Source organism: Lichenostomus cassidix, chromosome 4 (genome assembly GCF_008360975.1).
Source record: "Lichenostomus cassidix isolate B80296 chromosome 4, HeHo_3.0, whole genome shotgun sequence".
Lineage (NCBI taxonomy): Eukaryota > Metazoa > Chordata > Aves > Passeriformes > Meliphagidae > Lichenostomus > Lichenostomus cassidix.
Genome location: NC_139484.1, coordinates 49276393 through 49292447, shown reverse-complemented (window position 1 = coordinate 49292447; position 16055 = coordinate 49276393).

Sequence of the window (16055 nt, the reverse complement as noted above, 5' to 3'; positions counted from 1 at the left end):
ATGCATATCACTATCTTGCTTTTTCAGTCAGGAAAGAAGGATGTTAAGTTAGGCCATGTACCATTCCTGATGAATGGTTTCAAATTTAGCTCCTCCCTTCCGTTCCTGATCTTTGGCTATTTCTCAGGGCATGTCTCCACAATTCCCAAGAGGCAGATTTACAAAAAGCTGTCTGCCATCTGAGATATACTGAGCCTTCCAAAAGAGGTAGTTAATTTTACCCAGAACCCACACCTTATTGCTCTGCTTTGTAGCTAAGTTTGTTCATTTGAGTTCAGTGCAGTCCAAACTCAGGCAGTTACATGATTCCCAGTTTGGAGTTACCCTGTGCCCAGAAAACTTGGGAGTATAGAAAGAGCTCACTCATGTAAGCCTACACCATTCCATGTTGACATACCTTGACTGTCTTCAGGTCAACTTCAAAACTGCTCTTCACTGAAGTATAGTGAGTATGAAGGCAATGTGAAGCATTTTGTCAGGCCCTTACCATTCATGTTGTGGGCTTCTGTAGCACCTTCCATTTTTCATAATTATTGGAAGACAGACACAGAAACTATATGTGATGGTCCATTAGTGGTCTTCTGCATGCCCCTGGTTAGTCCTTCCTTTCCATGTTTGTAGATTATGTTCTTGTTCCAGCACTCACTGGGGACTCATGTTAAATTTCCTGGCAATGGCCATGGCTTCTAAGGCCTTTTCAGTAATTTCCTATCATCCCAAGATTTATTCTGTAGCTATGGCATAGATTATTCATTCCCAATTATGTAACTTCTACTGTACTAAAGCATTTTGTTTCCATAGGGCACCATACCGTTATAAGAATCAAGACCACTCAGAAACCTTCCTAAGCTTTTATCTTCTGAAATATCATCTGTGCAAAAAATCTTCTACACCTGCATTTCTTTTTCCCCTATGGAGGTTTGCAAGATTCACGGAAGTTTCCAGTCTGGAATTATGTTCATCGTGACAACCCAGCTTCCTCTGTTTCCAGTCCCCATGCTACATAAATGGGCAAGGCACTGGTCTGAGACCACATTGTGGTTGCAATTTTTAAAGGTAGGAGCAACCTTTAAAAGTGAGCAACACACAAATTGTCAGCTGTGTTAGTTTACCAAGCCCCTGGACATTCAGTGTAATGTTCTCACGGGATACCAAACTGGCCTAATTTGGAAGCGAAAAAAGCAGTTAGGAGTCTCACTGGAGGTTAGATGGAATTGTGAAAATATGTACTGCATATTCCACAAGGAAAAGGCCAAGCTCATTCCCTTGCCTTAATTCATTTGGCCATTTTTCCTATTTTCTGACTGTAATGAAAGAGTTTTCCAGCTCTCTTCAACAGTCTTTTGCAAAAGGATTGTAAAGCTTCAAGCAAGTAGCCTGGCTATATAGCCATTGCTGTTACTGAAGGAGGACTAAAAATGAAACAGCTCTCATATCCGTGCTCATCACAAAAATCAGGCTGATTACAATATAGGTTTACCATGGGTAGATTGGAACGATCTTCTTAATTACAAGTTTTAAGGACTTTCTGTCTCTCAGATCCAGCATGTTCTGTCTATGTAAGTGAAGAAACACCAACATTGTGAAGTATTACCCTGCTGCATCTTATCAGGAAGGAAAGAAATTTGCCTTTAAAAGGAAAACTCACAAAACTTTTGGCAGGTATTTTATTGTCTCATTTTACTTTCCTTGTAATGCCTGATATTAAGGTACCCAAATTTATCCCCAGGGAGGAATTTGATCATCAATTCTAACAGGAACAGGATGACACCCTTATCATTCCTACTTGAGATAACAAACTGCCTCTGGGGGAGGGGCCCTGCTGTTGCTGGGTTATTTTTTAATGTGTTTATTACCCTAGGAGTTTGAAACATAAGCCTGTAATCTCCAAAGCAAAGCAGCTACTGTGACCCCAAGCGAAGGATGTGCTGTAACACTGTTATTCAGTATTGTGCAACCACTGTGGCTGTGCTGCACAGAGCACTTCCGTCTCCTCCAGACAGCAACTCCCACGAGGTGCAGCTTTTCTAAGTGATGCCAGGGCTTGTACAGAGCAGCAGGGAGATGAGAGAAGCTGAACCAAGTTCTTAGGATGGCTTTTCACACGTGTGCATGTTGCTCTAGGCAACCTTCTACCAGTGAAATGTGGCACACATCATGGGTGGATTTAAAAGCACTCATTGACCTTCATTTTTCTGTCCAGCTCCCTACTGGGGCATTTGAGCACCATGTAATGTTAGTGGCCCCAGACTGTGGTGTGTTTTCCTAACAGTTAACTTTTTCCCAAATCAGAGGGGTTTAGGCAAAACTCTAAAGGACTGACAAGCTAGCCAAGTCTACAACTGCAAACTGGTTTCAGCTACAATGCTGAAGTAAATGTGGCAATGAGGAAAGAAGCATGGTAGGACAGTGATGACACAGATGAGACCAGACAGATTTAAGAGTGTTGTTATGTGTCCTGCATGCTCCTAGAGCTGTGCTTCACAGTGGAGGCCCCTCTGAATGCTGGCTGTTTTACCAAAGCCTGTGCAGGGGAGGCAACTGGTGGGACACAGCAGAGAAACCCAAGAAACACATGGAGCATCAGAGAGAAACTGTAGGAAGGCCTCAGTATTTCCATTTACACCAACATGAAAGGTTTGATTTGTATTGATTTAATTCAGGCTCTAATTTTTACATCATTTATATAGAGAGAGTAATTGCATTTTGTTATCTCTTTTCCAGGTAAAGATTTAGCTGCTTTGTCAGAATGAATATCAAAGTTTTCTTCTAAAAATCTTGGGGAATTAAAACTAGTATAGAGATTCTTATACTAATTTCCTGCATTTTTAATATTAGTTATCTACAGTAGGAGTCAAAGACTCTTTTACTCCTCTGTTAAACCAGTCAGCTAACTTCAAGCATTGATTTTCAAAATGAATATTTCATTGGCTTCCTAATTCTGCATTTGTGCACCAGTCACACAGTGTATATTTTACATTAAGGAGTTCACATCAGTACTGGATCATGTTCTCCACTAGATGGTAATGTTGTTTCAAATAGGTTGTGTTTAAAGGCGCTTCCTTGCCAACAACTCCAAAAGAAAGCAGAAGCTGTGAGATTTGTCCGATAAATTCTCTTTGGATGATTTGGAGAAGAAAAAGGTCTCCATTTATTATAAATAATTTTTTGTTTGAAAAGGTTTTGATGAAAACTTTGTATGTACTGTAATTACTAGGATCGTGGAAGTCTAAGTCCATTAAACAAGTTTGAAAAAGTCTGAAAGCAATGAATCAATTGACAGAGAATGCAGAAGACAAGCGGAGTGATCTCTGCTTTATGCTATCTGATACCCATCGTTGTTACTGAGTGACTCAAAATCCTTCGTTTGTTTTTAGCCACAGTTTTTCTGGGAAGTAGAAAAGTGCTCTTCTCCTCCTTTTATGGCAATGGAGACAGAGGAGCACAAAACCACTTCTGCAATGGCAGTACAAAACCTCCCTGGCTCCATCGGTATGTGGGGCAATACAGCAGCTGTGCTGCTCCTCACCTGTGCCCTGGGGCTGGGTTTGGCCAGGCTGGCATATCCAGCTGAAGCAGCACGCTGTGGCTGCAGTGGAGGCTGCTGGAAGGCCCTGCAGCTCTCCCAGCCCTGCTCTCTGCAGCAATGCTGGTGCTGGTGCTGGTGCTGGGACAGGAGAGCTCAGGGCAGCACTGCCAGCAGCTTCCAGCAGCACTGGTGCACTGCAGGGAACAACAGCTCAGCAGACAGGTTCCTCACTGCTCCCCGAGAACGTGGGCTGTGCTCGGCACCAAAGGGCAGCCCTTGTCACACCAACGTGATTTATTTATTTGCATTCAGCAAAACACAACCACTATGAAACAAAAAGGCGCCGACTTGCCCCGCAAGACGACACAGAGTTCCTGTGCGCTGCGAGCAAACAGCTGCAGGCTCGCTCCCAGGCAGCATCTCAGGCCACTGCAGCTCTGGAAAATGTTTTAATGAGTCTTTAAATAGCATGTAGTGTTAAAGCTAAACACAGTTTCCACCTTAGGAACTCAAGGTTTCCAGCTTCTGTATTAGGATTTGTCATGAAATTCAGTGGAATCTGTAACATTAAATTTTACTGTAATGTGCTGACAGATCTAAACTGATGTATTACAAATACTAACCTAAAATTAGCTCAGTCTGTTTTTTAGAGGTGATCCACCAATGTTGCAAATCAAAAGCAGATTTATGCTGTTTGCAAACAATAACATGCTCTCCACTAGCACTGGCTGAGAACATCTCTTAACTTATGTAAAATAAGAGAGTCCCTGTCAACACTGGTTCCTCTGATCACATGAGACTCAATTACATATATTTCAAAGTTCATCTGTGCTAGTTTTATTTTTAGTAATAAAGTGAAGTTTAAAAAAAGACTTTTCACCTTTCACTTGGAACAGGAGATTAAGAAAGGTACCACCCAGGAAAATTCAACAGCGGTTCAATTTAAAGTAGCAATTCCTGATTTTGGTAGTTCTGCAGTGTGATTCCATTAATTGTTGCTAACAAATTAATCCAACCTAAGCTACAGAGATTGTTATGGTTGTTGATACAGTTATGGAAAGGCACCATTTGGTTTGGAAGAGACGATGCCATTAGCCTCTGCTTCAAGATTAGATTAGTATTCCTTACTCTTTGCTAGATGGAATAATGGTAACTGTCAGTTTTGCTTTAAATCAGAGAAACAGGTTTATCCCACTCTCAAGGGACATGAGATGAATCTCACTCTCAGGGAAGACTTTGCAGGCACTTCTAAGGGCACTATCCCATTGCCAGTTACTTGCCCCTTCCCTACCTAGAGAGGCAAAATTTACAATGAGAGGTAATAGTTTTAATCAGAGCTAACACATCTGATACCCTTCTGGGCTCAGATTGTATTCATTTGTCCAGACAGGAAGCTGCAACATCAGAACTGAAGGAGGGTTAGGCATCCCATGCATTCCACACTGGTTACCCTGGTTGCTTTTGCTGACCTACCCACCAAAGACACCTTCTTGTGGCTGTGCCTATTTCAGTCTCCAGCTGAGTAGCAATCACACAAGTCAGAAAGACCTTCATTTAAAAAGGCAAAGGTGGTGTTATTTCTGAAGATGCTAAATGGTGCTGTCTCTGCCAAAATTGCCACTGAAGGCTAGAGACCAGCTTTGTCCAAGAAGGTTGAATACCTCCTGCTTACCCAGTCTGCACCACACTACAGCATATGTGCTGATTTTATCACAATCTTCTGTCACAAACAGCTACTCTGAAACTTAACCAGATAATTTAAGATTAACATTATATTGCTCTGACCTTTATAACCCTCTTGAGCCTCTAGCTATGCAGAGCAGGAGTTTCTTCATGTTGCAGATCATCTGGACACAGAAAGAGAGCAGCCTTTCTGGCACACTTTGCAGAACATGCCCTTAGGAAAATGTCATCTTCTTTACACAATACAAATTTCTGTCCATACTTGGTGACAGCTCTGTAACCCACGAGGCCCACTCAACCTTACACAATGCACGTGCCTGACTGTTGACAGAGCAACATAAATGTGCTTTTTCCAGAGAAAACACAAAAGAGAGCTGGAAAACCATTTTTTCCTCACTTTTCTCCTAATTTATACCTGCTTTCCTGTCTAATTCTGGGGCATCAGAACATCTTGGATGTCAGACTCCCAGAGGTGAAGCAATACTTGACCTCACAATTTTCTTCTGAGTCAGGTGTGAGGGGCAGGATCTGTTCCACATTGCTGACACATGGCACAGCTGCTGGGTCACTGCTCAGTTTGTAGATACATGCAGAGAAAAAGATCTGAAAATGCAGATTTTTAATTTAAGTTGACACAAGTAAGATGTTTGTGTCATATTGCACCTTATTATGCTCATAATCTTTCAATATTATGGAATTTAATTCTGGGTGTTGTAATTTGACAGTCTAAAAAAATCTTGCCTAGAAAAAAATTCAAGTTTTCAATTTATCATTTCAAATTAGAATCCAGCAATTTTACATCTCTCTGTTAGCAAAGAGCTAGTTAGAGAGCATTATTCCATTTCTCTGCTCTTCTATAGAACTTTCCATCTGCAGATTTTTCAAGTGCTTTGAAGAGGATGTCCCATTTTTTCTCTCTTTATAAGCAGAGCAGTGGAAACATAATGAGTTTACATGTTTCTGTTTGGGCTCACCATGCTCTGCAAAAGCAGAGGCAGAAGGAAGACAGGTGTTGGAGAGTTCTTAGTCCCACTCAGACACTCTAACCCTGAAATAGCCCAGCCTTTCCTGGGTTATAAACTCCTAGTCCAAGTGCAGAGTGGGGTGGCACCAAGACAGGACAAAGAAGATGAACTGCAGTAGCAGAAAATGTTGAGAGTTATTGCTGGGCTAGGGGCTGTGGGTAGTGCTAGGACATAGGGATAGCCAGCAGTCTGCTTGCCACCCAAGACTTTCAGAAGTACTTTTCACTTTTGGCTATGCATTAGATGTCTGAACTACATGCTCTAAATGGATCACAACTAGACATGTATCTCAACCTTTAGAAAGCTGGAATATTTAGCTGTTCTTCCAAGAGTGGGCCCTAGAATTAAATAGCTACAGATCTATATTGCTGCTAAATCTGCGCTGCAGTCATCCCTATTTTTAGCAAAAGGTGATTAACTTCCTTTGTCCAAATTAATGTATTTCTATAAAGAAACACCCAAGGACACTGAGACTAATGCTTTTTCCCATGAAACGTGAAATCTATGCAGCTCCAGCGAGCAGTGAGAGGCTGGGCAGGGCACCCCTGGACAGCAAACACCCCTTGCCTGGTGTGGGGCCACTGTGACTGCCCAGGGATGTGTGAACAGGGCAGGGCTGGAGCAGGGCATGTCAGGAGCCCAGCTTTGTTGAGCAGTGCCCTCCAAAATTCCCTAGCTTTGTCTTTGGTGTGAGCAGGGCTGGCAGATCTGGAGGAGAGTAACTCTTAAGACCAGAGGGGGCCTTGAGAAAAGCATCAGCATGTGAGAGCTGCTGGCCACCACTGGGACATGACTGAGACTGATTCAAGCACGTTGGTCTGCTTGATTATTCTCCTGTGTCACTGCCTGTTCATCCTGGAGGGACACCACGTGGAGCACAGCACACACAGACTGGATGGGTGACAGGGTACACCCTGTCAGTCTGTGCAGAGCAAAACACATGGTGAGGTGAAGCAGGAAACACCACTGGGAAAGGCAAATGGATGGAGCTGAGATCACTTTGCCTGAGAACAAGTGTGGTGAGATCCTGTGCTGCCTCTCTACAAGCAACCATGCTGAGTCCAGGGACAGGGTGACATGAACAAAATTTTCTGGGCCATTCATGGCATTGGAAAAGGAACCATGGCCTAACATAATATCCTCTCTTGGCTTCCCACAGGCTAAGCAGCTGTTTCTGGAGGACTTTGCAGCTGGAGCAGAGCTCTCTGCTCCTGCTCTGCATTGCTGCCCATCCATAAACCAGCACAGGAGAGTCTGATTGCACTCCCATCACCAGTGTGTGACATAGATAGGTACATTCCAAGCCTCCCTGGGTCCCTGAAGCAGCATGGCTGGCCAGCTGCAAGCTGCACCTCCATGCAACACGTCTACAAAAGATGCTGAGAAACTGCTCCTTCAGTTCCTATCCCCAGTGCATCCTTGCTCCACCTGTTTTGAGCCTCTTCAGCAAGGTGAACCTCCTGCAGCAGGTAAAACAGATGAAGCTGAGCTGAATACCTCACCTGTAGCATATGTGTGCTTTGAACTCTGAGCAGGGCTGAGGGAAGAAAGCTTGTACAGGAAAAAGGGGGACTAATAAAGCAGGACAGCCCTGCTGAAATTGGTATAGGCCATTGGAGCAAACCTCCTGCAGAAGAACTGGAAGGGGCTAAACCATGTATGTGATGTGCTATAAGTGACTCTTTGATGTCATTAAATGCCAGTCAGTAAGACTATGCATAAATACCAATGCTAATTAGGAAAATAAATGCATACCTTTGATGTCCAGAGATTTTTAGGGAAAATATACTGATGGTGGAACAGGTACTCTCTCTCTGGTCTTTTTGAGCCTAATATCCAGAACAGACAGGAAGCATTAGAGCAAAACCAGGATTTCCTCCTAGTAAATTCAATTTCCCTCGTTTAGTCTAATTACATTGTACTAAGTGATGTCATCCTTTTTTTAAGTTACAGACTGAGAGTTTAGGGAAAGGGAAGAAGAGACAGTAAACTAAACCAGAGAGGAGGCAAAACAAGAGCACATGTAATTGCATTGCCTTTGTGGTGTGAAGAAGTGCAGCCAGAAGTGCCTCAGGGATAGACTGTGCCCCAGGGCTGTGTACAACTTGTCCCAGAGCCTGGGCTGTCCTTACTGCGCTGCTCAGAGCAGCTGCTGCACAATGAGCTGGGATTACTTGCCGTGCATACTTGCTTGTATCTACTAATGAAAATCAAGCCTAAAATATTTTGTTTCTTCAGCTATGTCTTCTTAGTTTAGCCACTGCCAACCACTTAACCCCACTGTGGATTTCACCTCACTCTAATTTTGTCTTTTCTTTTTCTGCAGAGCTTCCTGGTCATCCAAAGAAATCTTATTTATTGATGGTCTTTCCCTAATATTTCAGTTGTAGACTCAACAAAGTTTTTGTTATCAGGAATCTGAAAATTAAGTAGAATACTTTTTCCTTTGCTGTTCCCTTTACATTTAGAACAGCAACTAAGAGAGACTTTAAAATTACTCTTCCAGAGGGTTTTCTGTAGACATGCTGGCTTGAGCCATGTGCCATGGAGAGAGGGGTGAAGGGGACAGGGGCTTATCAGGGGAAGATGAAGCACACAGGACGCCTCAAGGCAGATGCAAAAGGTGCGGAGGGGAGGCTGAAGCGTCGGGAGGTTCGTGCTGAATTGGGCCACTGTGACCCCCAGCAGGTGTGGCTGGCGGCGGCGGGAGCAGCGCCTTTTCCATCGGGAGCACCAGCAGAATGCAAATGCGGAGAAATTGGCAGGAAGGGTGCGCTGGGGGCAAAGCCAAGAAATCATATCCGCCCCGAGCTGCGTGCTGCGGGCCAAGTGACAGAAAGTGTCCCGGAGGGTCAGGCAGCCCCAGCGGCTCCGCATTGCTTCATGAGATTGCCAAGGCAGTCCCTTGGCAACATCCCGCAATCCGCTCCGCCCGGCGCTGCGGGGAGAGGCGCTCCGGGGCAGGGGAGCTGCAATCCCACTGCAAAGGTCACCCTGGAGCTTCCTGCACACGTCACACAGACCGGGCTGGCAAAGGCTGCGGGCACGGCGGCAGACCTTGAACCCTTGTGCAAATTTACCAGGGGATATGGAAAAGCAAACACGGAGGGGCCCAGAGAGAGCGCTGGTGGTGGCTAAAGCTGCCTCTGAATAGCAGTTTTCAAATAGAGTTCGTCGTCATGAATTTTGCAGCCAAATGCTTTTCATCACATGTTGCCTGCTCTCGTCAGGCTTGAGAATCTTTCACTAGGATGTGCATGTATTGCACAAATCTTCTCCCGTCCCGTCCCCTCCCCTCCCGTCCCCTCGTCTCCCCTCCCGTCCCCTCGTCTCCCCTCCCGTCCTCTCCTCTCCCCTCCCCTCCCGTCCTCTCCTCTCCCCTCCCGTCCTCCCCTCCCCTCCCCTCCCGTCCTCCCCTCCCCTCCCCCTCCTCCCTCCTCCCCCTCCTCCTCCTCCTCCTCCCCCTCCCTCCCCCTCCCCTCCTCCCTCCCCTCCCCTCCTCTTTTCTTTTTCTTCATTCTTCTTTTAAGGGACAGAAAGAGGAGTGTTTGTAAGGACAAAACAGCTTATTTGGTAATAACATCCCGTTTGGTTGGGATCAGAGCTCTCCTCTGGGATGAGAAAAAAGCCCAAGTCTGGATACATACCCTGCCAACACCAGGCCAAGGGAACAGCACTCACTGCTTTCCTTCCCAAGTGTTTTCTCTGTTGTGGAGTGATAAGGAATGTGTTTTGGGTGGTTTCTGTGAAAGCTCCTATGCTTGTTACAGAAAACGGCTCATTTTGCAGACGTAATCGTTTCTTTTCTTTATTAATGGTTCCTCTCACCTTGAGGCAGGTGAAACAAATGGCTTGGTAGCTCAGGGAGAAGGATAATCAGTGCTGAACACCTCAGACCAGGCTCTTAGCTGGTGGGGCATCTCTTGGTTTCTGCAAAGAGCTTCAAAAAGTCTTGGGCTTCGTCCAACTCAGGATAGGAAAGATTTCGAAGTTTTGTTGTTTTGCAGTTTTGTGCAAGGAGGAAACTATTTTCCGCCAGATACTATTCCTCAGAAAGTATGTTAGGAAGCAGCCAAGGAAACTGACAGAACAGCTGAGTCTTCATGTGTCAAGCTTACTTTTAGTGGGGTCAAGGAATCGTTGGGTTCTCTTCAGGGCTTTTAATGTTTTGCCTTCATTAGCATGTGAGTTTGTCATAGAATGAGAGCTCCCTAAAGCATTTTCTGCCAAAAGCCATGATTCCAAAAATTGAGCTGAAGGATATTTCTCTTTCAGACTGGGTTGGGAATCATTTGGACTATAAGTTTAGTAGAAAACGAGATAGAGAGAGCTTAACTCTCTGTAGGCAACTCTGAGGTAAGAAAATGATACACCTTATAGAAACTTGTTTTAATAATGGTGTGTTTAAAGGAAAAAAGGTTTGTATGAAGCTTTTTTGTTCCACTAAATTTGTGCCACTACTACTCTTTGGCAATTTACTGGCAAAGCTTCTAGAGACAGGAGCTGTTAATAAGTCATGAGTGAAGTCACTGGCAATTAAAGACAAGTGAATATTTGGATACCAAGGTTGAAATGACATTGAGGAATTTGTGTTCTTAACAATATGTGTTAAGAACTTTGTGAAGTATTTTGATAAATCACTACTCTGGAGATACCATCTTTTCCATTGGTATCTTGGTATTTCCAGTCTCTGTGAACCCAAAGGTAGGAAGTTTAGCAAAAATGTTCTTTAGGATTTTTTACTTCACTGCTTTCAATATCCAGAATAACTTTCCCTTCCTTTTAGCTTGAGTTGGCTTTTACTTAGATGAGTTTACACTTTTTGAAAGACTAGGCAGTAAAAGTTTGTTTATGACACCATTAATTAATTAATAAATAATTCAGTGTGTGCATTATTTATTTTGCACATTACAATAGTCTCTTTGGCTTAAGTATAACCCATTTGTTGGCTGATGCCTGTCTCTGAAAATGAGTTTCTAAATGTCAATTATTCCAAATCTGTCTAGTTGCAGTAGCCTGCCTGATGAAAGATTGTATTTTGGTTAGATGGATAGTTTCCTGGACTCATAAGCACTAGGCATGGTGCAATCACTCTGCAAGGTTCTTGACATGAAAGCTGTGTGTGTGCTCCATATAGTGTCTCTTGGTGTTTTGGTTAGCTCACCCCAACATTGCTAGCTAAATTTGTGCCAGTGTGGAATACAAACCATTTCTCTCTCTTCTCCTCTGAGAGCAATTTCTGCTCCCCCTAGGAGGGAAGCTTGGTCCCTCCATGAAGGAAAATTATTTGTATTTTCCACAAAACATTTGGGAAGATACAGATCCTTGTGTCTGGTCCTCACTTGTGTCTGTTCCTCCTCTCCATATAACTTGAAGTCCACTTTGTTGATCCTGCTTTTTTGTCACAACAAAATTTATGTAAAAGCAGTGGGGAAAACCAGTGGCTAAGGTAAAGGGGAAACAATTGGCTGAGAAAAAAATTTTGGCTGGTGTGGAACAAAGTGAGAAACAGGAGAGTCATTGAGAGGAGTGGAGGGAAGAGAGCTGAGTGAGGTCACTGCTGTGACAGGGTAAGAAAACATTGAAATGTAGCTGTGTTGCAACAATTGCTTTGGACATCAGCAGCCATCAGCAGTGTAGTCGTACAGAGCAAAACATAAAAATTGTCTTTTTTAATGGCCTGCATTACAGTTGCCATATATTTCAACCAGATATTGATTAAGCAGCCAGCGTATCATCAACGCACAGTCAAGTGTTACCCTCATGAGAACACATGGAAACCACCTGTTTAACAGAGCTCCATCTTCCAATGCAATTCACAGAGAGTTGTCTAAATGTGTACTGGACAAGTCTCCTGCTAATATCACTTATCTAGGAGACATGGCCTCTGAGATGATCCATAACTCACCTTTTTCTTAGAGTGCTGTCTGATGTCTTTCCAAGCCAGACAAATCTTCTGCACAAATCTTTATGGTCTTCCTTTTTTCTCCGTTCCCTGTAGACTCTACTCCGTGATTTGTCTGCTAGTCCTGGTATCTGATTTCCTCAGACAGTGGCCAATCCATTTCCACTTTCTTTAATAGTGGCTTTGATATGTCTCCCTTGTACTACATTGTGCTCTCATTTGTCATCCATCCAACCATCCATTACTGTCTAAAATGTGGAGAGATAGCAATGTTTAGAAGTATTCTCATCAGCTCCTTTGTGGTCCCCAGTGTCTCTGACCCGTTCAATAAAATTTCCTTTACATTTCTGTTTAGAATTGAAGTTTATTTCTCCATTAATCTTAAGTTCCACATCACTTTGAAACAGTAAATGCTACTGGTTTCCCTCCTGTCTGAGTGCTATTATCTCCTTTTAAGTCATAGGACAAAACTCACAAAGTTTTCAGCCTGAATGACTCTACTTCTGCAGACTGTGTATTTTGCTACACTATTCAATATCCTTTTTATCTTCTCTGCTTTATCAGCTTCCTGCTTTTTGAGTTTGTGTGTTTCAGTTTCCTCCTGTTGTCAATCTCTGCAGTCACATGCCATCGTGTCTGGTCAATGATTCACATGTCACCTGTGAAATCTAGGCCTTCCAGGATTTTGACTGATGCTCACCATATTCCTGCCAATGATATTTCTCAGTCAATGAATGGAAGAAGTAGCAAGAATGATCAAAAACCCACTTATCTCAAAACAGTCTCTGCTATGAATTAAAACCTGCTTTCTCAATTGCAGCATAAAAATATTCTGAGCTATTAACAAAACTTTAAACTGTCCAACTCTCCACAGATCAAATGTGTTCTCAGGGATTATAAAATATATATGTTTATTTGAATGCCACAGGATTCTCTATACAGTAGATGACCATAACACAATCTTACCATCCTATTACTGTTTCTGTAATCTGAGTTTGACATAATTTCAAAATCAGGAATCCACTGGTCGTCTCAGATTCTCCAGAATGTTCTTGACAAGAACATGTATAATATAAACTTTCTCCTTCAGGTATTTCATCAAGATATCTCCTTCTACTCATGTGTAACATTTTCTTTTTACTTCAGGTCAGATGTCCTGTATTTAAGCTGCAATTCTTCATTTCCACAGACAGCATTTTCATTATGCAGGGCTGGAATGGCTTCCTGCAATTTAGCATGTTTTTAAAACCCAGATCAGGAGAAAGGCAAGAAAATGAGGAGTTTTATGCATTGGTAGACAGAGTTGTTGATTTTTTATTTTAGTTCCAGATTTTTTTTTTTTAACATGTAAATGTTTAATATGATCCTATGAGGAAATTTTGGCCCTCAGAGCCTATTCTCCTGCCAAAGCTTCTTGTCATGCAGATATGCCTGTCCTTGCCTTCAGCCGAAAGGGACAGAAGATGGGCATGCTCAGCAGCTGGCAGGAGCCAGCTCTTAATTATTAGAGAAACTGAATGTCTCTCAGCACTCCTTGCCAGGCAGCCTGTACCAGCTGCTGCAATGACAGCTTCTGGGGCAATGCTGGCTGGCATGCATCACATACCTGGTAGAAATTTCTTTGTAAGAGTGTGAAAAGGTGCCTTCTCATGCTCCAGTGTCGTACAGTCATGCTAACTTCCTTACATCCCATCCATCTCCCAGTGCACCTCCCCAGTCCTCACTTTTGCTCTTCAGTCTTAGGGTGATTCAGGTGAAACAGTTTTAAGTATTTTCCACTGGCAAGATGGACATGCAGGCATTTCCAGGGACCATCAGCAGAGTTAATCTGTGCCAGTAACTTAAGTGACTGCTCTTACTTTTGTGAAGCCTGAAAGGTTTTAAAGCATATGGTTTTTCTCATTAAGTGCCCCTCCCAGGACAGGGCTTCACACCTTGTCACAGTCTGAAGTTTCATGAGAAAGCCTGGCTGGGAGAGCCATGACTTCCCTGAGCTCTCTCTCAGTGTGGGTAAGACCAGCCAGATCTTCTTTACACAAATTCCTGGGTGGGTGTTCCTCAGAAACACTGGGGTACTTTTCCAGAGGTGACCACAAGGAACCATCACATGTGAAGAGCAGATTTCACCTGAGATATTGCTACAGCATTCATCTCAGACTGAGCTTGATTTGCAGAGAGACCTCCAGCCTGGGATGTCTGCAGCCAGACCACACTCCTCCCTCCCAGCTGTGTAAGGGGAAGGAAGGACATGTGCACTGGGCAGGGGATATGGCAGCACATCAAGGAAGGAGGGTGAGGATTTGGGTCAGGTGTGGGAGCAGAGGAGGCAACCAGAGAGGCTTCCCCAGGACATGAAAAAGGTGAGGGGAGGAGGGACAGGAGAGCATGGCCTGCCCGGAGACTAATGCAAGGTCGAGCTGCAATATGTACTCATCCCAACAACTTCCATCCTAAACAGCCTGAGCTAGCTCTAGCATAGAGGTAATACTGGGGCTTTATCTGTGCACTGTGAGAAAACACATGCAAAGGCACTGCTGGTTGGAAGTGCACTATCAACGTTTTTATTTAAAGAAGGTGGATTGACCAAGTGCAGAGGAAATGTAAAGGGATGCTCACAGGAAAATGGCTCTACTCGCTCTGTGTGTGTATGTGATATGAAAAAGATACGAAAAAGATATTAAAAAGGATTTCAATTATTGGTAAAAATGCACTTCCATCCTATGAAGTAAGACAAATGAACCTTCACCTGATTTTTCTAAGTGGCCAGGTCCTGAGCTTCTGCTGAGGCATTTCTCTCTCAGAAATCTCTCAGGAAGAGTCTCCTCCCATCGGGGCAGTGTGGTCAGCATGTCAGCACCTTGTAGGAGGTCACCTGCCCTCAATATCAAGCACAGCACATTCATGACTGGTTTGTTCCACACCTGTGTTTTGGGGGTGAACTGAGACCTGCTAAAGCTGAGGGCTGGCACTGATCTCTGTCACATCTCTCAGCAGAGCCAGCCCAATGAATGTGTACGTGCTGGGATGTCCTGCTTTGCCACCTACAAGGACTGGTGAATGATTGTAAAAGTGCTGAGCAGCGACCCACGCCTGCATCTGCTGACGTCAGCGGGGATTTTTGTGTTGACTTAGGGAGCAGATTTTCTGAAAATGCCACATGTGTGTGTACTTTGCTGCCTTGAGTGAAATGGAGCGTGTGCCTGTGGGAGAGCTGCCCTGCAGCCTTCTGCAAGCCTAACTCAGCCCCATGCCACCGGGAGCCTGCAGGAATGGTGAGCCATGCTTGTGGATGAGCCAGGTGGGACACGGGGTGGGGTGGGAAGCTGGGAGCATTTTGACCTGGTGAACCAGATCATCTGGATGCATCTCAGTAGGGCATATCTGTGCAGGTTGCTGCTCAATCCCAAGGCAAGTGCCTGGAGCCATGCTCCAGTTTATCATGCAGGCTCTGACCTGGGTCAGATGTCTGCAGTGAACTAATGCCTCTCTAGCACACCCCTGCCTGATTTATGTGAACGTTGGACTGGGTGAGACCAGTGAAGGAGGGTAGTGTTACAGCATCATCATGTTTTCATTTGGTGGATCCAGTTTGCTTTATTCACCTGCCTCCTTCTGCCATTGTAATTACATTGTTTGTTTTGGAGGGGGTTGCTTTCTCAATCTTTGTCATATCCCAGAAGGTGGTACAGCTTTTATTCTGTTATGATTGTTTCAGAACTGAACCTAAAGCACAGGACCAGATTCTTACTTTTTTTATCCAGGAAACCTTTCTACTGAACCTAAAGTCTTACTCTTAAAGGAGTGGCAAAGAGAACAGGATCAAGCTCAGGTTTCCATTTCTATACATACTTGAAGAATCAAACTCCATTTCTGCAGAAACAAAAGGCCAAACTTCCCATGGTAATTCAAATAG